The sequence below is a fragment of the Bombina bombina genome, chromosome 6 (genome assembly GCF_027579735.1).
Source record: "Bombina bombina isolate aBomBom1 chromosome 6, aBomBom1.pri, whole genome shotgun sequence".
Lineage (NCBI taxonomy): Eukaryota > Metazoa > Chordata > Amphibia > Anura > Bombinatoridae > Bombina > Bombina bombina.
Window position 1 is genome coordinate 766952650 of NC_069504.1, and position 24980 is coordinate 766977629.

At 34.2% G+C, this 24980-nt stretch overlaps 1 protein-coding gene across 1 annotated transcript in view; it reads right to left on the minus strand.

Moving 5' to 3' along the window:
* LOC128663633 (volume-regulated anion channel subunit LRRC8E) overlaps window positions 1–14645 on the minus strand; it is an 83588-nt gene extending 68943 nt beyond the window's left edge. Inside the window, exon 1 of the mRNA XM_053718054.1 lies at window positions 14470–14645. The gene's annotated coding sequence lies outside the window, so the exon portion shown is untranslated. The remainder of the gene's footprint in view (window positions 1–14469) is intronic.
* Window positions 14646–24980: the final 10335 nt, after the last annotated feature.

A 24980-nucleotide genomic window follows, 5' to 3' on the forward strand; every position in this document is an offset into this window, starting at 1 on the left:
AGACAGCCCTTATAAACTGGAGAAGTAGATGAGTGTTATGGGCTATCTAAATAGGACTATTTTTTGTTTTAAATATTTCATGTCTGGTTTTCTGATTTTACATAAATACACCATATGAGCACCATTTAATACAGTAGAATTACATAATCTGCAAAAAACACAATAAAAGACAATGTAATTGCACTTTGCACTCTGAATTTCAAATTATCTGCATTTTTTTTCCCCTTCAATATTCAAAGATTATTTTTACTTCCCTACCCACTGTACCATGTGACAGTAATCAGCCAATTACAGACTCATATAAGCATACCAAGAACAAGAACTCTAGCACATGCTCAGTAGGGTCTGGTGCCTCAGAATGTGTGTCTATAAAAAAAATTGGGCAAAATTGCAAGTAAATTTGAAAGTAGTTTAAAATTGCATCTTCTATTTAAATCAAGAAGGTTTAATTTTTATTTTTAGTGTCCCTTTAAAAAAGTTATTATTCCAACACAAACATTGGATGTGGTTATGTGATATAGCATGAATACATTGTCAAAGTATATTAAAGGGACATAAAAGTGCATAAAGAAAATGCTCTGTGTTATATGCAAGCAATAGTGTAATAAAATGTTCTGTGTTTAACCACTCCAAAGGGGTAAAAGGGACATAAACCCCCAAAATTTTCTTTCAAGATTCAGATAGAATATGTGATTTTAAACAACTTTCCAAATTACTTCTATTATCTAAACTGTTTTGTTCTGTTAAAGGGACATGAAACCCAATTTTTTTATTTCATGATTTAGAAAGAGCTTACAATTATAAACAACTTTCTAATTTACGTCTATTATCTATTTTGCTTCATTCTCTTGATATTCTTGGCTGAAAAGCATATCTAGATATGCTTAGTAGCTGCTGATTGGTAGCTGCACAGAGATGCCTCCTGTGATTGGTTCACCGTGTGCATTTGCTATTTCTTCATTAAATTATATCTAAAGAATGAAGCAAATTAGGTAATAGAAGTAAATTGAAATGTTGTTTAAAATTGTATTCTCTACCATAATCATGAAAGAAAATGTGTGAGTATGGTGTCCCTTTAAAGTCTTTAATTGAAAGGGATACCTAGGTAGACTAAGGAGATGCTGATTGGTGGCTGCAAATATATGTGTCATGTTATTGGCTCTCCCAATGCTCCCAGTAATGCATTGCTGCTGCTTCAAAAAAGTATACTAAGAGAATGAAGCACATTAAATAATAGAAGTAAATTGAACAGTTATTTAAAATTGTATTCTCCATCTGAATCATGAAAGAAACATTTTAAGTTTCATGTCCCTTTAAAGATATACTGGGACCTAGCTGAAGACAATGGCAAGAGGCATATGTGCGTAGCCAACATTCACTAACTAGTTCCCCATAGTGCATTACTGCTCCTGAGCCTATCCAGGTATGCTTTTCACCAAAGGATACCAAGAGACATGTGCCCACATCGGGGCCTATATAAATGTACCTTTTAACAAAGGATACCAAGAGAATAAAGTAAATTTGAAAATACAAGCACATTGAAAAGTCCTTCAAAATTAAGCATGGGCAGAATTCCATTGTTTGGCATTTGTTTACTAAACGAATGCCGAATATGACTACAGATAGCGGCATTCAGCTTTTTTCAGCGCCAGATTTACTGGTGTAAAAGGGCAACACGCAAATATCTCGATTTGCAAAGATATGTAATATGTATGTATTGCCTTCTTAAAATGGACTGTAAATGCCTTGTAAAGACAAGACATTTCTGTTGTGTTGCTATAGAATAACAGATCAGCCAAGTCTTAAAGGGACAGTTTTCTGTAAAATTGTTTTTCCTTTAATGCGTTTCCCATTACTTTTTTTTTTACCAGCTGCAGAGTATAAAATGTATGAGAATTTGCTTTTTAAGGTTTATTTGTATATATTCAATTGCTAATTTTGTGTTTTGAAGCCACAACCTAATAAAATGGGTTACGCTTGTAAGTATAATCAGATCCCATTACTTTATCACATTGTGTACATATAACCGTTTCTTTATCTTATATCTGTCCATAAACCAATCACCAATACTTGGACAGAACAATGGAAAAGTAAAATTTTATTACCTCATCTCTTCTATACCCCACTGGGAGTGTAATTTCATCTGCTGGCTGTGTTTATATAGCTTATCTAGAGCTTGGACCTAAGGCCAGACACTTTCTGAATAGGTGGGGATGCCACAGGCTAAATCAACTATTTCAAATGACAATATAATGGTAAATGAAATACTCCCGCAGGTAAAGGGGATCATTGGGAACAAATTAAAGGCGAGAATGTTTTTGAGTAAACTGTCCCTTTAACGTTTTTAAAACGAATTAACATCCTTTGAACTGCAATTATTTTTCAATAGCCAGATTCCACCAACCATTTGCCTTATTTGGCTTTAGTTCACAGACAACAATGCTAGTCACAGTTATAAAGTTAGTATAAAAGGCATTGTTTTGCAGTCGTTATCTGATCAAGACAATTAGGAACAAACATATATTATAGCAGATTTAGCCTTGAGAAATCAGCAGGGTGCATTTTAAACTTCTGTGAATCAGAAATTGTTCAAATTTCAGAGCTAAATTACATGAAAATGGGACAAAATAAATAATGAAAATATATTGATTAAGTTGATTCATAACACATAACCAAACATTTTATATAAAAATCTCAAGGTGTTTACTGTCCCTTTAAAGGGACATGAAACCTAATTTTTTTCTTTCACGGTTCCAACAGAACATACATTTTTAACGAACTTTCAAATTTTCTTCTAATGTCAAAGTTGCTTTATTCTTTGTATCCTTTATTGAAGGAGCAGCAGTGCACTACTGGGAGCTAGCTGAGCACATTGGTAAGTCAATGACAAGAGGTATATTTGTGCAGCCACCAATAAGTAGCTAGCTCCCAGCTCCTGAGCCTACCTAGGTATGCTTTTCAACAAAGGATACCAACAGAACTAAGCAAATTAGATAATAGACGTAAATTGGAAAGCTGTGTCTGAATCATGACCGTTTAATTTTGACTTTCATGTCCCTTCAAAAAAAAATTTTTTGAAATCAGAATTTAGTGCGGTTTTAATCTATTTAATGTTTTAGATATTTTACAGTTACTCGTTTTATGCATAAAGTGTATGATGAAGCAAAACGACAAATGTTATATTTTTCTTTTAAAGTGAAGGTCAATTTTCATCAATGAGTGCCCGGTTTTTAAAAACACTTTTAAAAACAGGGGCACTTTCATTGATGAAAATTTAAGGGACACTCAGCTTAAATTAAATTTTCATGATTCAGATACACTATGTAATTTTAAACAACTTTCCAATTTACTTCCATTAAAAAAAATGTGCACAGTCTTTTATATTTACAATTTTGAGTCACCAGATCCTACTGAGAATGTGCAGGAATTAACAGACTATATGTATATGCATTTGTGATTGGCCGATTGCTATCACATGGTACAAGGGGAGTGGAAATATACATAACTTTGAAATTTGTTATAAAAAAAAAAAATCTACTACTCATTTGAAGTTCAAACTAAGTGCTATTGCATTGTCTTGTTATCTTGCATTTGTTGATTATGCAAATCTAATGTGTTGACTGGTCCTGGATTTTGACTGGCACTGGATTTGAAGAAATACTTACCTTTTACTCCTGCATAGCCGGATCGACGATCCCCCTCCTCCTCCTTCCTGCTGTAGACCACAGCAATGACGAAACTGGCTTCCTCCAATCACAGCCAGGCATCACGAGCTGGACGCTCTGGGGTGCAAGCAATGATTGGAGGAAGCCGGTTTTCGTCATTTCTGACGTCAGTACAGAGGAACTGAGGCTGAGATCGGCGATCCGGCTTTGCAGGAGTAAAAGGTAAGTATTTCTTCAAATCCAGTGCAATGTAAATTTTCATCAATGAAAGTGCCCCTGTTTTTAAAAATATTTTTAAAAACCGGGCACTCATTGATGAAAATTGACCTTCACTTTAAGTGTCAAATTCCAATTGTTTTGAAAAGATTATGCTAAATGGGCAACCATGGGAAACTTTTCTAAAAAGTACATGAGAAAAAATAAAATTGTATATATGGTTTCAGCATGGGGATGTGAAATATCTAAGCAGTGAAAGTTAAACATTTAAATGATTTCATCTTAAAGGACATTGTACTCAAAACGTTCTATCATACATAAGAAAAAGCAGCAGTTACACAAGTCAAAAATAATTTTTGCCTGAAAAAAATAAATAAAACTTGTATGATTCAGGTTGAAAATAAAATCTTAAAGTGAGTGTTAAAGAGACATTAAACCTACATTTTTTCTTTCACGATTCAGATAGAGTATCCCATTTTAAATAACTTTCTAATTTACTTCTATTATCTAATTTACTTCATTCCTGAAAACCATATCTAGATAGGCTCAGTAGCTTCTGATTGGTGGCTGCACATAGATGCCTCACGTGATTGGCTCACCATTGTGCATTGCTGTTTTTTTTTAAGAAAGGATATCTAAAGATTGTAGTAAATTAGATAATAGAAGTAAATTGGAATGTTGTTTAAAATTGTATTCTCTATCTGAATCGTGAAATAAAATTTCTGGGTTTAATGGCCCTGTAAGCTTATCAAATAGGGATGGGAGAATGAGAGTCTTCCCTTTATCAAATGTTTACAACAAGAGACAACAACATAAATTAAAAAAATTAAATAAAAATGTTTTTACAGCATAGAGAAGGAAAGTAAGACTCAAACATTAAAGGGATATGAAACCCAATTTTTTTCTTTCACGATTCGGATAGAGCAGGCAATTTTAAGCAACTTTCTGATTTACTCCTATTATCATTTTTTCTTCATTCTCTTGCAATCTTTATTTGAAAAACAGGAATGTAAGCTTAGGAGTCCAACCATTTTTGGTTCAGAACCCTGAGTAGCGCTTGCTGGTTACATTAAAGATGCCAAGAGAACGAAGAAAATTTGATAAAAGGAGCAAGTTAGAAAGTTGCTTAAAATTGCTTGTTCTATCATGAAAGAAAAAATGAATGTTAGTAATCCCTTTAAACATTAAAAAAGAAAGCTGCTCTAAAAAAAAAAAAAAAAAAAAAAAAAAGGAAGGAAGAAGGAGACAGTGAGAAAAAGACTGACTTTTCACCTGCTCCTTTTTAAAACTGGCTCAAGGAAAGCGAATTTGCCATAAAATGCTGTACTTTTATAGAACATATATAAAAGTCTTCACCTTTGTTTTTAAAGGGACAGTCAAGTCCAAAAAATAGGGCATGTAATTTTAAACAACTTTCCAATTTACTTTTATCAACAATTTTGCTTTGTTCTCTTGGTATTCTAGTTGAAAGCAAACCTAGGAAGGTGCATATGATAATTTGTAAGCCCTTGAAGGCCGCCTCTATTTTATTTACTTTTCACAGCAGGGGAGAGCAAGCGCATGTAGGCCATATAGATAGCATTGTGATCACACTTGTGGCTAGTGGCAGACACTGCACTAATTGGCTAAAATGCAAGTCAATAGATAATAACTAAGTCATGTGATTAGGGGAGGTGAGAAGATGCTTCGATACAAGTTAGTCACAGAAGTAAAATGTGTATTACTATAACAGTGTTGGTTTTGCAAAACTGGGAAATGGGTAATGAAGGGATTATCTATCTTTTTAAACAACAACAATTCTGGTGTTGACTGTCCCTTTAAGAATAAAACTTTTTTCTCTTTGTTTTTTTTCTCCATTCTATCCATAAAGCAAACTAAGAAGCCCCTAAAAAAATTAGCACCCAAATTGTTCTTGATCTATTGAATGGTGTTGGGACTTGGGGTCATAATGTTATAGCAAACTCTAAAACATAGAGAATTAAAAGATTTAGATATGCGGTAGTAAGGTAAACTACCAGCTAATTAGAAGCTTATTTGTACAGACACGTGGCTGACTTAAACACAGGCCAATGTAGTGTGAGATTAAAAGGGGGGGAAAAATGTTCAAAGTTGTTGAGCCAAATATTTTTCATGCTGCCAACTTCTGTCTTTTGAGGAGTAAAAATCTTGTGTAGAAACGGAAAAGTTACAAAACAAAATGGCATTACAAATGTAAAAACTAGTAAAAGAATGTAAGGGGACCCGACCCCCCCCCCAAAGTTTTGTAAAGTACTTTTATTTTGTAGGTTTTTTTTGTGTTTGCATTTGAATACAGCTAGTATTGTAGTAAATCCTTCACAGCAGAGGTCGTTTTAATCAGTTAATAGACTATTCAAAGGATTGGAATTCTCTAGGTTTAGTATTGTCTTTTTGTTATCTAGTGCCAAGTCAGACTTATATTTGATAATAAGGTTAGGTTACACTTTAGCTTCCCTTACCGATAATTAACAATGATTCACTAGCCATGTACCCAATACTGCTTGTAGCCCTATTAGTTAAACTAAAATAAGATATATATGTGTGTTTATATCCTCTGATACAACCAATTAGGGATAAATATATTTATGAGCTCTTGAACTGATTAAACATTTACTGGAGTTAAAGGGACATTATACACTCATTTTTTCTTTGCATAAATGTTTTGTAGATAATCTATTTATATAGCCCATAAAGTTTTTTTTTTTAAATTAATGTATAGTTTTGCTTATTTTTAAATAACATTGCTCTGATTTTCAGACTCCTAACCAAGCCCCAAAGTTTTATGTGAATACGCTCGACTACCTACTCCAGCTTGCTCCTGTTTGTGTAAAGGGTCTTTTCATATGCAAAAGAAGGGGGAGAGTGTCTTATTTGCCACTTGCAGTGGGCTTTCCAGCTACCTTTTCAACAGAGCCAAACTGTCAGCTTCTAAGTAAGTTTTTAAACAGTTTTATACTGAATTTTTATATCAGTATCTGTGCATATTATTCTTTATAGTAGTGTCTATTACATGCAGTTATATGAAAATGAGTGTATACTGTCCCTTTAATGACTGTACCACCTATGGCTGACTGACGTTATTTATTATCATGTAAAAGGTAGTGGCACTTTTTTTTATTTTCCTCTCCAAATCTTTTCAGAAGGGGTCTTCTCTGGATGTCTGCTCTACATTTGTAAAGCCAGTAAACAAATGTAAAATAATCTGCTAGATACCATTGTTATAGTTCACAATGTGACAAGGATTATGCGGGACAATTCTATCAATGATGGTTTCCGGATATTAAACAGTGCTCCTTTAGTAAAAGCAGATATGTTAAATCGCAGAGAAAATGAAAAGAAACAGATTGTGTAGAAAAAAACAAAAAAAACCCCTAAGATTACCCAATTTCGACACACACACATATATATATATATATATATATATATATATATATATATATATATATATATATATATATATATATATATATATATAGATATAGAGAGAGAGAGATAGATATAGAGAGAGAGAGATAGATAGAGAGAGATAGAGTATTTTGGCCTAGGCAAAAAAGGCACTTGCCTAGGGCAGTAGATTGGATGGGGGGGGGGGCCAGCACATTTTTATGGCTATATTTGTAAGAAGCTTAGAGTTATTTTAGAAGGATTATACAAGTATATAATGGGAGATTTTTCTCAAGGAGCTTACATTCAAGGGGGTATAATAAGAGAGTGCCCATGTAGCTTACAGTTTAGAGGTAACTGAACATTTTATTTATTTAGCTAGATGTTCCCTTTAGTTCTGTTGGCTTTCATTCATGTTACTCCATGAGCAAAAAATATCATAGCCTAGGGCAGCACAAAACCTAAATACGCCACTATATATATATATATATATATATATATATATATATATATATATATATATATATATATATATATATATATATATATATATATATATATATATATATATATATATATATATATATATATATATATATGTTCCTGCCCTGAATAAAACTACTTTTTGTTTTCATGCTGGGTGAAGGATGGTCCTTGTCAATCAACAGCATTGTGTTAATTGTCCACTTCAGCCATTGATCAATCACAAGGGGAAATGAGTTGTGAGCAAACATGCATTTCCTGTTCGTTTCAATATCAACAAATAGCGTTAACCTAACCTTTTTAATGTTTAGCACATGTAAAGATCGCCCTTTCATATGCATGACAGAAAATGTTTCCATTTAATGAGCATTTCAATTAAAAAAGGAGCAATTTAAAGAGCATTAGGGAGTGAGCACATTTCTTTCATTGTTAGAATACACTAAAATGGCTATACATGCTCATTCCCTTCGGGTTTACCGGGATTAGTAATATTTCCCTATAAAATTAATATAAAAGTGCAAACGGAAAATGCTCTAATACAGACATCCTCAAACTTGGCCCTCCAGAGGTTTTGGAACTACATTTCCCATGATGCTCAGCCAGCCTATCAACTGGCTGAGCATCATGGGAAATGTAGTTCCAAAACCTCTCGAGGGCCAAGTTTGAGAGCATGTTATCATTCAGTATTGTTTGCATAGAATTGTGTGTTTTACTTCTGCAAAAGGTATTAAGCACATAATTAAAGTCAGTTCTAGAGCAGCATTGCACTACTGGTACTTAGCTGAGCACATTTAGTGAGCCAAGGATAAGACACAAATGTGAGTAGACAGCCATTCACTTTTCAACAAAGGATTCTAAGATAAAAGCAGTATTTTTTATAATAGATGTGAATTATAAGGGATATGAAACCGGAAAAAAAATATTTTGTGATTCAGACAGAGCAAACCAAATAAAAAAAAAAAAAAAAAAAAAGTTTCCAATTTACTTCTATTATCAAATTTGCTTCGATCCCATGATATTCTGTGTTTAAAGGGACAGTCAACACAAAAATTCTAATAAGTCATTCCTATAAACTTGCTAACTATTATTATTTTGAACTATAGCCCAATTTAGTAACATAAAGCGTTTATAAGTAATAGTACTTACTTTTGTCTCGCCTGGCTGTTTAAAATGTCCACCTGCCCCCTCCCATATTTCGTCACAAATATCTTCATGGTTGTGCAGCGCTAACAGCTAATTTTCGCTCGTACACACTCCTGTGTTTTGCTTTTTTGCAGCAGCAAACAAGGCAGTATACAATGATGACTGAAAACGCAGTCCGATTGCAAAGAAGCAGCCAGGCACAATGAATAGATACGACACAATGACTTATTAAAATTACTTACCATATACAAAGGGTGAAATGGTAAAGGAATGAAACTGCAGCCAGAGCGTTGACCTAATGTACACTGGTACGCTGCAAATAATGACACGTCTAGGAAAATCAGAACGTATTTACAGTTCCTCTTTGAAACTTTCCCCTACAGTGTTATCAGCGCATTGCGCATGCGCAAAACACAGGAGTGTGTACGGGCAAAAATTAGCTGTTAGCACTGCACAACCATGAAGATATTTGTGACGAAATATGGGAGGGGGCAGGCGGACATTTTAAACAGCCAGGCGAGACAAAAGTAAGTACTATTACTTATAAATGCTTTGTTACTAAATTGGGCTATAGTTCAAAATAATAATCGTTAGCAAGTTTATAGGAATGACTTATTAGAAATTTTGGGTTGACTGTCCCTTTAAGACATACCTAGGTAGGCATCTGGAGCACTACATGGCAGGAAACAGTGCTGCCTTCTAGTCATCTTGTAAATGGATAACATTCTTGCAAAACTGCTGCTATATATTGCTCCAGAAATGGGCCGGCTCCTAAGCATACGTCCCTGCTTTTCAACAAAAGATACTAAGACAACAAAGAAAAATTCATAATAGAAGTAAATTAGAAAGTTTTTTTTAAAATGGCATGATTTATCTTAATCATGAAAGAACAATATTGGGTTAACATTACTTTCTGTGTCTGAATCATGAAAGTTTTATTTTTACTTTACCTTTAATAATCCAAATGCATTAAAGTTAGATTTTAAAAGAAGCTTCTAGTGCAAGATCCATCAGATCTCTTAATTTCTTTACCTATGTTTATTAAAAGCTTTGATGGGATTAGGGATGTTCACTATATTGCTGGCTGACAAGTCAAGACAAATTCAGTATTTTACTCAAAAGAAGATGAGCTGCGTTCATTTTATCCTTCATAGCAAACAATACATATTGAAATTGTAGGTATAATTTGAATGTATGTATACACTGCTATACAAAAGAACATAAACAAATAAATATGCAAAGTATAAAGTGAATACAACTTAAATTTCATTGAGAACCACATTACACTGAACGAAACATTTAAAAAAAGTTTCCAATTGACTTCTATTATCAAATTTGTTTTGTTTCTCATGCTATCTTTTGTTGAAGAGAAACCTAGGTAAGTAGTATGCACATGTCTGGGGCACTACATGACAGGAAATAGTGCTGCCATCTAGTGCTCTTGCTAATGTATAACATTGTTGCAAAACTGCTGCCATATAGTGCTGCAGACACGTGCGCACGCCTAAGCTTACATCCCTGCTTTTCAACAAAGGATAACAAGAAAACAAAGAAAATTCAATAATTTAAAGTGAATGTAAATTTTGATGCTTAAGTGCCTGGTTTTTTAAAATTTGATTAAAAACAGGGGCACTTTAATTCATCAAAATTTACATTTCACTCCTGCTGAGAAAAAATACTTACCTTTTAATCTTGATAGCAGCTCCAGCTTCCTCCACCCGTCGCAAAGCCTCTTCCTGGGTCTAAAATGAGGAATCTAGCTTCCTCCAATCATGGTGTTGAATCAGACACTGATTTCCCCGGGGGGAAAGCCGTGATTGGAGGATGACCTATCCATCATTTCTGACATCAGAAATGGCTTGCGACGACCGGAGGAAGCTGGAGCTGCTGTCAAGTGTAAAAGGTAAGTTTTTTTCACAACAGGAGTGAAATGTAAATTTTGATGAATTAAAGTGCTCCTGTTTTGAATCAAATTTTTAAAAACCGGGCACTTTAGCATCAAAATTGACATTCATTTTAATGGGCCATTATACACTCATTTTTTCTTTGCATAAATGTTTTGTAGATGATCTATTTATAAAGCCCATAAAGTTTTTTGTTTTTTTTAAATGTATAATTTTGCTTATTTTGAAAGAACATTGCTCTGATTTTCAGACTCCTAACCAAGCCCCAAAGTTTTATTTGAATACCGTCAGCTACCTTCTCCAGCTTGCTCCTGTTTGTGTAAAGGGTCTTTTCATATGCAAAAGAAGGGGGAGTGTCTTATTTCCCACTTGCAGTGGGCTTTCCAACTACCTTTTCAACAGAGCTAAACCATTTTATACTGGATTTTTATATCAGTATCTGTGCATCTTATTCTTTATAGTAGTGTCTATTACATGCAGTTATATGAAAATGAGTGTATACTGTCCCTTTAAGTAAATTAGAAAGTTGTTTAAAAAAAGTGTATGTTATACCTAAAATTACAAAAGAAAATTTTGGGGTGTATATCCCTTTAACAAGCTGTAGATATTTAAATATTTTGTAAAGTTGTGGCATTGCTTCAAAATTACATTTCCAACAAATTCCATGGTACTATTCTTATTACTTTCTATGGGACTAATCTTGTAATCTTGTTAATTCTTGTGGAATCCACATACTTAAAGGGATATTGAACATTATAAAATTGTAATATACAATGTTTAATTAGGTTTAACTAAAAAAAAAAAAAAAAAAACTACAACGTTGCAGTATACGTTTATTTTGTCCTTCTTTCCTGTAATCTAACTCTAAAAATTGTTGTTTGTCTAAATTTCACTGTGTTTCTATATAGTAATGAGTACTATCATGTTTGAGTTTCAGTTTTGCCACTTATCTCACTCTTCTGCTGAGAACATTTAGAGACAGATATAAAACAGACAAGAGACTGTGCAAACAAGGTTGTGTGAAGCATAGGATTATCTAACAGGGTTTCCACACCGCCTTGTTTGCACAAACTCTATTTCATTGCCTGATTTATATATGTCCCTAATTGTTCTCAGGGTAAATAGAAAACCAGTTTAAACATAGCAGCGCTCATAACTTTACAGAAGTGAAACCTTTACACAAATATCTTCAATATTTAAACAACTAATATAATTGTACAAATACTTTTTTATGCTTATAATACTATTGTAGGGCTAATCTTTGCTCTGAAAAGACCATTTTGTCATGTATGTATTTACTGTTTAATATCAATTTATGTAGCTCAATGCAACATTCAAGTTGTGTAAAGATGCATTGGGTTTCTTTAGAATCCATAAAGTGGGTTGTTCCATTTTCAATGTGTAAATACTACAGTTATGGAGGTAAAGAAAAAACAAAAAGTATATCATTGTTAATTTGTTAAAATGCCAAAAAATAACCAAGATAAAAATCGATTCAACAGAGAACAAATAAATCCTTTCATCCAAGATTTCAGCCACAAAATTACCTTTTTAAGAATGATACATTGGTTTAAGAGAATGTACTAGTAGCCCCATCAAGTTGATAAATAATTTACCAAAAATAAATTATATTTTTTTAATTGGAGTTTAGCTTCTATACCTATGGAACAAAACACATTTGCCAAACATTAAAATGTTCTAATGTTGTGTTTTGTTTCTTTTGTTTGTAAAGACTTCTTTAAAAAGCTTCTATGTCTATAATCAAAACATCTTCTTAATGGCTTACTGTTGTGTCTTGTGGTTTTGTTGGTGTTAGTGGATTTTTGTTTTCAGTTCTTCCTTATTTATAGGGGAAAACAATATAAGCAATTAAAGGGACACTGAACCCAAAATTTTTCTTTCATGATTCAGATAGAGCATGCAATTTTAAGCAACTTTCTAATTTACTCCTATTATCAATGTTTCTTCGTTCTCTTGCTATCTTTATATAAAAAAGAAGGCATCTAAGCTTTTTTCATGATTCAGAACTCTGGACAGCAGTTTTTGATTGGTGGATGAATTTATCCACCAATCAGCAAGGACAACCTAGGTTGTTCACCAAAAATGGGCCGGCATCTAAACTTACATTCTTGCATTTCAAATAAAGATACCAAGAGAATAAGGAACATTTGATTATAGGAGTAAATTACAAAGTTGCTTAAAATTTCATGCTCTATCTGAATCACAAAAGAAAAAAATTGGGTACAGTGTCCCTTTAAAAGGGACATGAAACCCAATTTTTTCTTTTATCATTTAGAAAGAGCATGCAATTTTAAACAACTTTCTAATTTACGTCTATTATCTAATTTTGCTTCATTCTCTTGATATACTGTGCTGAAAAGCATATCTAGATAGGCTCAGTAGCTGCTGATTGGTTGCTGTACATAAATGCCTCGTATGATTGCTATTTTTTCAACAAAGGATAGCCAAATAATGACGCAAATTAGATAATAGAAGTAAATTGGAATGTTGTTTAAAATTGTATTCTTTATTTGAATCATGAAATAATTATTTTGGGTTTAGTGTCCCTTTAAGCATATATATTTTTTCCCCATTTAAAAAGCTTGTGTACAAATTTTAGACAGTATACAAAAACAAAAAAAAAACACAACTATATAAAAACACCCTTCATATATGCAACTATTTAAGAAAGTAAATACTACAAATCTACATAAGTTTGGAAATATTTACACTACATCCATAAAGACCTAAAAGTAATTAACTGGTTGCAGATAAAGGCAACTATGTATGTTGTGGATGAGGAATGAAAAAGTAAAAGTGTCTAAAACAAGTGAAGGGTACCAGATACAAATGCTCTGTAGTACCATCATGCCTTATGTTACTAACCTGGGTATTCTTTCTAACATTTTGAGTTTCCCATTGTTTCCAACTCTTCTATAACACTAATAATACCTGTATAAAATAGTGTCCTACTTTTAAAAAGTTATTTTTTTATACTTTTATTAAAGTTTACTATTTTCTGGAAAATGTGAAAATGATTTTTTTTTCTCCTGCTGTACCCAGATCATTGTCATAAATATTTAATATACACGAGCTGCAACATATAAGTCCATATGTGCCTCATTTACAAGAGTTTTTACCATTCTCGAATACAGCATATACTTAATTATTTACATAACCATCTCTTGTCTCCTGGAGAATAAGCAGAGCAATCGTAAACATCATAATAAAACAATGAGTAATTTGGTCACCAACAAAAAAAAAAAAGTAGCATGAATAATCCTAAAGAAAAATGCATCCACATGGGATAGGAACACTAATCTGCAAACAATCACTGTCCCACGAGTCAGGATTATAAAAAAAATTTTCGTTGACTGTACAGAATAAAAAGTATTATCAAAACCATGGACAGAAGCACACTGTGTAAAAAATAACTGCATAGAGAATGCAAATGCTTTAAATAGAATACACAGTGTAGGATTTCAATCTATACATAAGGGTATAAAAATAGTATTGTACACAGTATAGAGACAGATCATAACTTTCCATATATAAATTGTATAGTGGCAAATCTTTAAATTACTAGATACCGCATTTAAAGCGTCTGTGATATTTAAAGTCGGTGCCAGAACTAGGTGAGGGATACAGCAACTTACCAGTAATGTCAGCATCTGGAACACAGCAATGGCTATCCTATACCATCATGCAGATTTGGTGAGGTTTGTTCCATAAAGTGTTCCATACAAAACCTTCTACTTTGTGCTTGAACAGAACTCTGTCCGTCTCCTGTCCCAGCGCCTGCCTGGGCTGGGATGACTGTAAAAAAGGGAGGGACACCTTGGGGCTGGAAGGAGGAATGAACTGAACAGGGTGGTGAACAAAACAGGGAGGAGCCAACACGCAAACTCTAAAAACCTATAAAGTGTAATTACCGCAGGAAGAAAATGCAGCTGTGGGATAGGAGGGCAGATGTGGAGTGACTAAGACATAATGGTATATGAAAGCAATAGTGCTAAATACGTGAGACGCTGACATTCTTAATAAAGCTACAAAGTACGCGCATATTTTAGGTAAAGAAAGTTTTCAGTCCATAGAACATACAAAACTATATTAAAGTAAGATCAGTGTACAACTGTGTGAATACTAGAATTTAAACGTCATAAGTCATATAATTAAGTTTTTCTTAGATATCACCATTCTCTCTCATTAGAAAAGGGTTTTACATTTATGTATTTGTGAAAAGGGATCTATATATTTATGTATTTGACATCTAGTAGCTACTGTTAAATGTACATGGAAAACTAGGCACATGGAAATATACCCACATTAGCTGGGGGAGGGACAGGAAGGGGGGAGGAAAGTGTGGGAGGGGGGCCAGTGGTAGACAGGGAGGAGGGAAAGATAAAAGCAGAACAGAGGTGTGCTGTGTTGTGGTTAAAAGCAAGCACTCTGCTCCATTCTGGATCCAACTCTCACCTAAATCCCCCGAGTATACAGAGCTATCATCTATCCAGGTCCCCTATTATCCAATAGTATAAGGCTAGGGAATCTGTTCAAATGGATAACATAGAGAAGAAAGAGATTTGTTACAAGTGAAATGTATTCTGTTTGGTACTTTGTAGTTTTCATTATTCAGAATTACCTATTTTGAATCTATCTTTTTTTCTTCAATGCTCTGCCTCTTATTTCCGACCACTTTAAAATAGGTTTGTCCCTGATAATATAATGTTGTAATAACACAGTAATTGATAACAATAAAAAAGAGAACTAAATAGCTTAAAGGGACAATCTACTAAAAAAAGATAGATAATCCCTTTATTACCTATTCCCCAGTTTTGCATAACCACCACTGTTTTATTAATACATTTTTTTACCTCTCTGATTACCCTGTATCTAAGGCTCTGCAGATTGGCCACTTATTTCAGTTCTTTTGACACACTTGCATTTTAGCCAATCAGTGCTGACTCATAAGTAACTCCACAGGAGTGAGCACAAAGTTAGCTATAGCCTATATGGCACAAATGAACTAGTGCTGTCTAACTGTGAAAACCTGTCAAAATGCAATGAGATAAGAGGCATTCGTCAAAGGCTTAGAAATTAGCATATAAGGTGAACAAAGAAAATTTAAGGATAAAAGTAAATTGGATAGTTGTTTAAAATTGTATGCCCTGTCTGAATCATGAAAGTTTAATTTTGACTAGACTGTCCCTTTAAAAAAATAAGTCACCATTTTATTTGCTGCACTTTGTTTATTAATTGGGCTCCTATTTAACGATAATTTAAAGATAAATGGTGCAGATTTACAATGTAAATAATATAATTAATTGGCAAATCAGACATACAAGTGACGTGTGCAAACAAGAGGGACAGACTGCCCAACATTAAATAATTACACAATTACATACACAGTAACAGCACAGAAATAAATCCACTGCTATGTAAAATGACTGTGCTTTCTTAGATAGATGGAGCATATTCCAGTGTGTTAGAAAAGCCACATGAAATTATCATTCTAACCTGCTATTTTCATGATTTCCTACACTTAATCTGGGTAAACATATGAAAGTCTATATTCAATAGGTATTTTTTCAGACCTGCAGATAATCACAAAATTAACAGCTAGTGGATAACTTTAAAGCGGATTTATTATTGATAATAGTTATCTTGTGTGTTTGTGATCATTGGTTGTTAAAAACTCACTGCATGGTATTTGTGCAGTTAACTCTTTCTTATTTAAAGGGACACTGAACCCAAATTTTTTCTTTTGTGATTCAGATCATGCAATTTTAAGCAACTTTCTCATTTACTCCTATTATGAATTTTCTTCGTTCTCTTGCTATCTTTATTTGAAAAAGAAGGCATCTAAGCTTTATTATTAGTTCAGGACTCTGGACAGTACTTTTTTTATTGGTGGATGAATTTATCCACCAATCAGCAAGAACAACCCAGTTTGTTCACCAAAAATGGGCCGGCATCTAAACTTACATTCTTGCATTTCAAATAAAGATAGCAAGAGAATAAAGAAAAATTATAATAGGAGTAAATTAGAAAGTTGCTTAAAATTTCATGCTCTATCTGAATCCCAAAAGAAAAAATTTGGGTTCAGTGTCCCTTTAAGTTAATTACTAATTAACATAAGCCCAAATGCTTAAAGGGGCATTCAAAACAAATTGTAAGCTGCATGATAATGTACCCTTCATATCTGAGAAGAATTTTGCGAGAAAAATGCAGCTTTATTTTGTGAAATTAATATACTGTTTTATATTTTTTCTTTTCACTTATTTCCCTGCCCCCCCCCCCCCAGAACAAAACAACACATGCTAACCAATCACAAACTAATATTCAGATATAGCATGAATGAACGCTGTTTGGACATGTGCAGCTAAAGGGACATAGTACACTAGATTTTTTTTTGCATAAATGTTTTGTAGATGATACATTCATATAGCCAATCTGGGAGGGTTTTTGTAAAAATGTATTGTTTTGCTTCTTTTTAAATAACATCGTGCTGATTTTCAGACTCCTAACTAAGCCCAAAAGTTTTAGATGTATACCGATGTCTACAGATTACAGCATTCTCCTGTTTGTATAATAGTTCTTTTCATATGGGGATGCCCATCAATTTTTCTTCATTCTCTTGGTATCTTTATTTGTAAAGCAGGAATGTAAGCTTAGGAGTCGGCCCATTTTTGGTTCAGCACCTGGGTAGTGCTTGCTGATTGGTGTCTAAATGTAGCCACCATTGAGCAAGCACTACCCAGGGTGCTGAACCAAAAATGGGCCGACTCCTAAGCTTACATTCCTGCTTTTCAAATAAAGATAGCAAGAGAACAAGTAAAATTTGATAATAGGAGTACATTAGAATGTTGTTTAAATTTGCATGCTCTATCTGAATCATGAAATAAAATAATTTGGGTTTCATACCCCTTTAATTCTGTTAGAAAACAATCTTTTTGCTTATTTAAAATTCAGAGTTGCACTTGTCTTTTTATTATGCACTTTTTTAATTATGCATTGTGTATTGGTCGTTTAAATAACATGCTCTTGCTCAATAAGTTACATTTTTATTTTCATGCCCTTTAAGAGATTCAGATTAACCAAGCAGGATTTCGGTGGAAGGGCTTACTTTTGGAAATAAAGGGACATGAAACCCTTTTTTTTCAAGATTCAGATAGAGCATGTGATTACTTTACAATTTACTTCTATTATCTAATTTGTTTTGTTCTCTTGGTATCCTTGGTTGAAAATGATACCTAGGTAGGCTCAGGAGCCGCTGATTGGTGGTTCTACATATATGCCTCATGTTATTGGCTCACCTGATGTATTCAGCTAGCTCCCAGTAGTGAATTGCTGTTTCTTCAACAAAGGATACCAAGAGACTGAACCAAATGAGATAACAGAAGTAAAAGGCAAAGTTGTTCAAAACTATATTCTCTAGATCAGTGATTTTCAACCTTTTTTTTGCCATGGCACACTTTTTTACATTAAAAAATCCTGCGGCACACCACCATCCCAAAATTTTACAAAATCACACATTGTAGCCCAATTACGTGATATATATATATATATATATATATATATATACACACACACACACACTGTACTGTGCTGTCATGCCATGCCTCCTACAAACTATGAATGACATATTGACATTCATTCACAAACTATCATAATGATATACACAAGCATACATACATACACACATACAAATGCATACATACATACATGCACACATACATGTCAACGTGTTGTGGTGGGTGGGGGTTCCTTCCAAGTGTGAACACGGGTCGGGGAGGCGAGCTGCCGCTGCGCAGTTACCCTCAATCATCATCTCACTCAAAATAAAAAAACGTCCCAGAATAAAAAACAAGCAACATTTAAAAAATATGTCACACTGTTGTCAGTCTGCCGCGGCACACCTGAGGATCTCTCATGGCATACTAGTGTGCCACGGCACACTGGTTGAAAAACACTGCTCTAGATCACTGGTTTTCAAACCTGTCCTCGGGCCTCCACATTATGAGAATATCTGAACTGGATCACAGGTGAAATAATAAGCTGATTAGTAAACACGGTTATTTTACCTGCTCTCATCCAAGGTAATACTGAAAACCTGGACAGTTGGGGAGGCCTGGAGAACAGGTTTGAAAACCAGTGATCTAGATGAATCATGTAAGAAAAAAATGTGCTTTTGTGTCCTTTTAAATCCTCCAAGCTGAATATCTTTGTCTGGATTTCTTTAAAAAAAAAAAAAAAAAAAAATATTTTCAAGAGGAAATCCAGACTAGACTCATGGATAGGAAGTGGATTAAGTGGGACTTTCTTTAGTAGGGTCAGAAAAGGCCAAATAGAGGCATCACTGGATCTTGTTTTCTAGAGTTTTTGTGTGTGGACTTCTTAAATGCATAGGTTGTCCCTTGTGCCTAAAGGTGAGGAGGTCGGTTGCATTCTAAAGGGGATATTATGTATGAGGATCATTATCCAAGAGTAGGGAGTCTCTTGGATAATGAAGATGGCCCTGAAGTGGTCACGTAGGGACTGGGAGTTTATTTTGGGATACCGGTTTTGAATAGAGGGAGGTCCCTTGTGGGAAGGGGATGCTTACACTGGAGGAGCGGGGGTTTACTGCAGTGGTAGAATTAACAGTTCAAATGAATCCTTACTACACTGGCTGAACTTACTTCTTATTGCAAGATAAGTCTAATAGTGGTAAGTTTAGCCAGTGTAGTAGGGATTCATTAGAACATGGGGCCTGTGATCTCAAGCCCTCAGGTCTGGAGAGAAGTCTCATCAGTATTGTGAAGTCCCTTAAACAATCTTTGAAAGGCAAATTTTACCTTGAGAATTTTTTATCCCATTATGGAGTAATGCTGGGTGTACAGAACAGACCCAACAACAAAATGCTCAAAAAAGAACCACAAAAATTTTGCATCATTGCTCTCCATTCCAGCAAGTTTTTGATACTTAGACTTGCAGTTAGGTTGCAGTGGGAGTTGTAGGAGGTTAATAGCATTTGGTCAGGACTGGTTATGTAGCAGGGAGCTGCAATGGTGGGAGGCAGGGGTGTATTTTAGCTTTGGCCAACTAGACCTGTGCCTAGGGCAGCAGTATTTAAGGGACTGCATATTTTGAAGAACAATTTGAATTCCTAATGCATTGCAGCTCCCATGCTCTCCAGGGAGAGATACATTGTTAATAACTGTTCTAAAACTGTCTTACAAAAGAGTAAATCCATTTTGCATGCTTTTTTGTGTCTGTCAGGAATTAATAATTAAAAGCTCTGTATGTTTGCAGCAAATACAGTATGTATGATGTAAATATAAACTAAAATGGGGGTATGCAGGGGTTTAAGAGGGCATCTCAATGCCTATGTCATGATTCAGATAGAGCATAACATTTTAAAAATTTTTCCAGTTTAATTCTATTATAAAATATTCAACAGTATCTTGGTATCTTTTGTTCAAGGAGCAGTAAAGCACTACTGGGAGCTAGCTGAGCACATTTGGTGAGCCAATGACAAGAGGCATATATGTGCAGCCACCAAACAGCAGGTATTTCCCAGTAGTGCATTTCTGCTGCTGAGCCCACCTTAAGTCTGCTATCAACAAATGATACCAGGAAAACAAAGCAAATTTGATAATAGAAGTAAATAAAGTTGTTTAACCCCCTTCCCGCTTTTAGGACGTTTCATGCCGTCCTAACTGCACTGGGCTTTAGCGCTGTTAGGACGGCATGGAATGTCCTAGCCATTTGGCTGTCCTGAAGCAATAGGGTCTTCCTAAGTGGGATCGTGGGCTGGAGAGCATTCCTAGCATCATAGGCACTCCCCCCTGACCCGATCACGTGATTTCACATTTTATTTATTTGTTTACATCAGAACTTTGTTCTGATGTAGACAAATAAGTCCCAGCAGGAAGGGGTTAAAATTGTGAGCTCTATTTGAATCATGAAAGTTGAATTTAGACTTTACTGTCCCTTTAATTTTTTTTTTTTTAACTAATGTTGGGACAGGAAAGGGGCAGTAGTGTGTTAGCCATTGGATTAGAAGAAATAATGCTTTCTGTGAATGGAAACACTTGTTGCCTTTAGTATAAGCATCTGTGTTTATGTGGTGAATCAATTCTAGTTTTAATAGCAGGCGAGGCAATACCTGAGGGAAAAGTCTTTTTCCTACATATGTCAATTAAATTGTTACATCCGCAGTGCACCTTATTTTAGATACTATGAATTAAAATGTGATCAACAGAAGACAGAGTGCAATAGTGACAGTATTTTAATACACAGGTACAATGCCTTTGGTAACTCAATATAAGTAGTAGCATCAAGGTTGTCTGTATTAAAGGGACACTGAACCCAAATTTTTTCTTTCGTGATTCAGATAGAGCATTCAATTTTAAACAACTTTCTAATTTACTCCTATTATCAATTTTTCTTCGTTCTCTTGCTATCTTTATTTGAAAAAGAAGGCACCTAAGCCGTTTTTTTGGTTCAGCACTCTGGACAGCACCAATCAGCAAGAACCCAGGTTGTTCACCAAAAATGGGCCGGCATCTAAACTTACATTCTTGCATTTCAAATAAAGATACCAAGAGAATGAAGAAAATTTTATAATAGGAGTAAATTAGAAAGTGTCTTAAAATGTCATGCTCTATCTGAATCACAAAAGAAAACATTTGGGTTCAGTGTCCCTTTAACATTCCTGTATCAAATGCTACATTGAGATCTATTCCAGTGCCTTCTAAGATGACTTTCTGTTTTTAATGTTTTTCTAATTTGTTGTTACATTTTATTTTACGTGTCTCTTGTATTGTATATCTTAAAGGGATAGTAAAGTCAAAATGACATTTTTAGGATTCAGATAGAGGACAAAGTTTAAAACAACGTTTCAATTTACTTCTATTATATAATTTGCTTTATTCTCTTGATATCCTTTGTTGAAAAGCATATCTAGGTAGGCTGTGTCCAGCTAGCTCCTAGTAATGGATTGCTGCTTCTCCAACAAACATCAAGAGAATGAAGCAAATGGGATAGTAAAAGCAAATTGGAAAGTTATATAAAATTGTACGCTCTGTTACACTCACAAAACAAAAAAAATTGAGTTTCATGCCCCAAATGCAAAGAAGGTTTGAACACGTTTTATTATTAATTTTTTATTAAATTATGGATTATTATATACAGTATTTTGCTTGTATCTAATGAACCATCTAAATTGTCAACAATGGCCGAAGCATCCGTTTACATTGACTACACTTTTAGAGTATGAACTTGATGACTCAGCGCTACGCAATTTAGCAGTGCTTTATAAACAAATGATAATAAAAAATATTAAAGGGACATGAAACCCAAAAGTTTTCTTTCACGATTCAGGTAGAGAATACAATTTTTAACAACATTCTAATTTACTTCTATTATCTAATTTGCTTAATTCTTTAGATATCCTTTGTTGAAGAAATAGCAATACACATAGGTGAGCCAATGACACGTAGCACCTATGTGCAGCAACCAATCAGGAGCTACTGAGCCTATTTAGCTATACTTTATTTATGATATATCAAGAGAATGAACCAAATGAGATAATGTAAATAGTAAATCGGAAAGTTGTTTAAAATCGCATGCTCTTTCTAAATCCTGAAAGAAAAAAATTGGGTTTAATGTCCCTTTAAACACTTAATATATCATTGATAGAATAATGTATTTATAGCAAATATTAGCCTGAGACTAATCTATACATAGATTAGTTTTTTAAATATTGAAAAAATAAGGGTAACATTCTAATGTCTATAAAGCAGGGGGCGCCGCCATATTGTGGCCAGTTAGGGACAGTTATAAATTGCTTACTAGACTGTGCAACCAATGACTGTGTGGAATACAGCTGTGTCTGCCCTTCCAATTTTAACAGGAATTTGGGAAGCCCACAATATTCAGCATTAAAGGGATACGAAACCCAAACATTTTCTTTTGTGATTTAGACGGAGCATATCATTTAAAAAAAAAAAAAAAGTTTCCAATTTACTTCTTTTATTAAATTTGCTTAGTTTCCATGATACTTTTTGTTGAAGAGATACTTAGGTAGGCATCTGGAGCACTAAAAGGCAGAAAATAGTGCTGTCATCTAGGGCTCTTGGCTTCAGAAATGGGCTGGCTCCTAAGCATACAACCCTGCTTTTCAACAAAAGATACCAAAAGAACAAATAAATTGATACTAGAAGTAAATTAAAAGTTGTTTAAAATCACATGCTCTATCTGAATCATGAAAGAAAAAAATTGGGTTTCATATCCCTTTAAATCACAGGAAAGGTGAACAAAAAAAAGTATATTGCAAAAAAATGTTTTACTACATATATTTATAAATTAATATCTCAAAGTGATTGTCACTTTAATGATCTCAGTTATGATGACCACACAAGAGTAGCCAAGGACATTTGATATTATCATTTTAGTAATCTCATTCATAGGGTTATCTGGTTAATGCATTCCAAAGAGTGTGTCACCCACCCACATAGCTCTGGATGAATTAACAGGGAATATTCTTAAGAAATGATATACTTTATAAATTATATTGTAATAAAAAAATCTGTCATTTTTATCTTTTCTTGATATTTGTTTTTGTAATGAGCAGGATTCTCTCTGTTGTCCCCATACTGGTCTTTTTAGCTACCATTGAAAGCTTTATTTGGAAATACATTTACATTATATGCATAGATGCATTTGTAAGTGAAAGTTACTGTAGCTGGAAAGATATAGCCAGTGTCTATATATAGATATTCTACAACATCCTAATAGAGAGGCACAAAAATAAACATTTTATAGAGGTCAAACCTCTATATAAATTTAGACCAAAGACATACAAGGCGTATACACATAAAATTAAGTTATATGGTCTCCTCAAAATCTTAAGAAAAATGAAAAAGATAACTCTGTATTGTTTATTAATTTATATAAATGGAAAATAACAATTACAAAAAGCAGATCGTTTTGGAAAGAATTGCAGATAACAATGAAGGATTAATGATTGCATCAAAAAACAATAGCAAATGTTACCCAGGTGATACAACAGCAGAGAGCGCTGGTCTCTCTTAGGTGGTGCATGTGATGCCTCTGGAGTCAAATACGTATTGCCCATAGGAGTATTAAGGCTGGTAGGCAGATGACTGTAAACAAACACGAGTGTCCTAACCTTAACTTCCGAGATAGTTGCTAACACTGCCTCTTTTCATTATATTAAATATGAGATTTACCTTCAGGCGTTAAAGGGAGAAAATGAAACATTCATGATTCAAATAGAACATTCAATTTTGGAACAACTTTCCAAGTTACTTTATTATCAAATTTGCTTTGTTCTCTTTGCTGAAGCATAAACCTAGGCAGGCTGATAGGAGCTTAGGAAAGTGCACGTGTCTAAGCAGCCTATGGCAGCATTATTTGCAACAGAGAGGGCTACAAGAATTTATAACTTTAAAGGGATATTAAATGGTATCTTTACTTGAACAACAAGAATGTAAGCTTTAGAGCCAGCCCATTTTTGTTCAGCACCTGGGTAGAGCTTGCTGATTGGTGGCTAAATGTAGCCACTAATCAGCAAGCACTACCCAGGGTGCTGAACCAAAAATGGGCAGGCTCCTAAGCTAACATTCCAACTTTTCAAATAAAGATACCAAGAGAATGAAGAAAAATTTGATAGTAGGAGTAAGTTAGAAAGTTGCTTAAAATTGCATGCCCTGTCTGAATCATGAAAGAAAATTGTTTGGTTTCATATCCCTTTAATACATTGCAGTCCATTATTAGTTTCACTGCCTGTTTGTTTTAATTTTGCCATAAATATACTCCCCGGCCACTTTATTAGGTACACCTGTTCAATTGCTTGGTAACACAAATTGCTAATCAGCCAATTACATGGCAGCAACTCAATGCATTTAGGCATCTAGACGTGGTAAAGACGACTTGCTGAAGTTCAAACCGAGCATCACAAAGGGGGAAGAAAGGGGATTTAAGTGACTTTGAACATGGCATGGTTGTTGGTGCCAGATGGGCTGGTCTGAGTATTTCAAAAACTGCTGATCTACTGGGATTTTCACGCACAACCATCTCTAGGGTTTGCATAAAATGGTCTGAAAAAGAGAAAATATCCAGTGAGTGGCAGTTGTGTGGACGAAAATGCCTTGTTGAG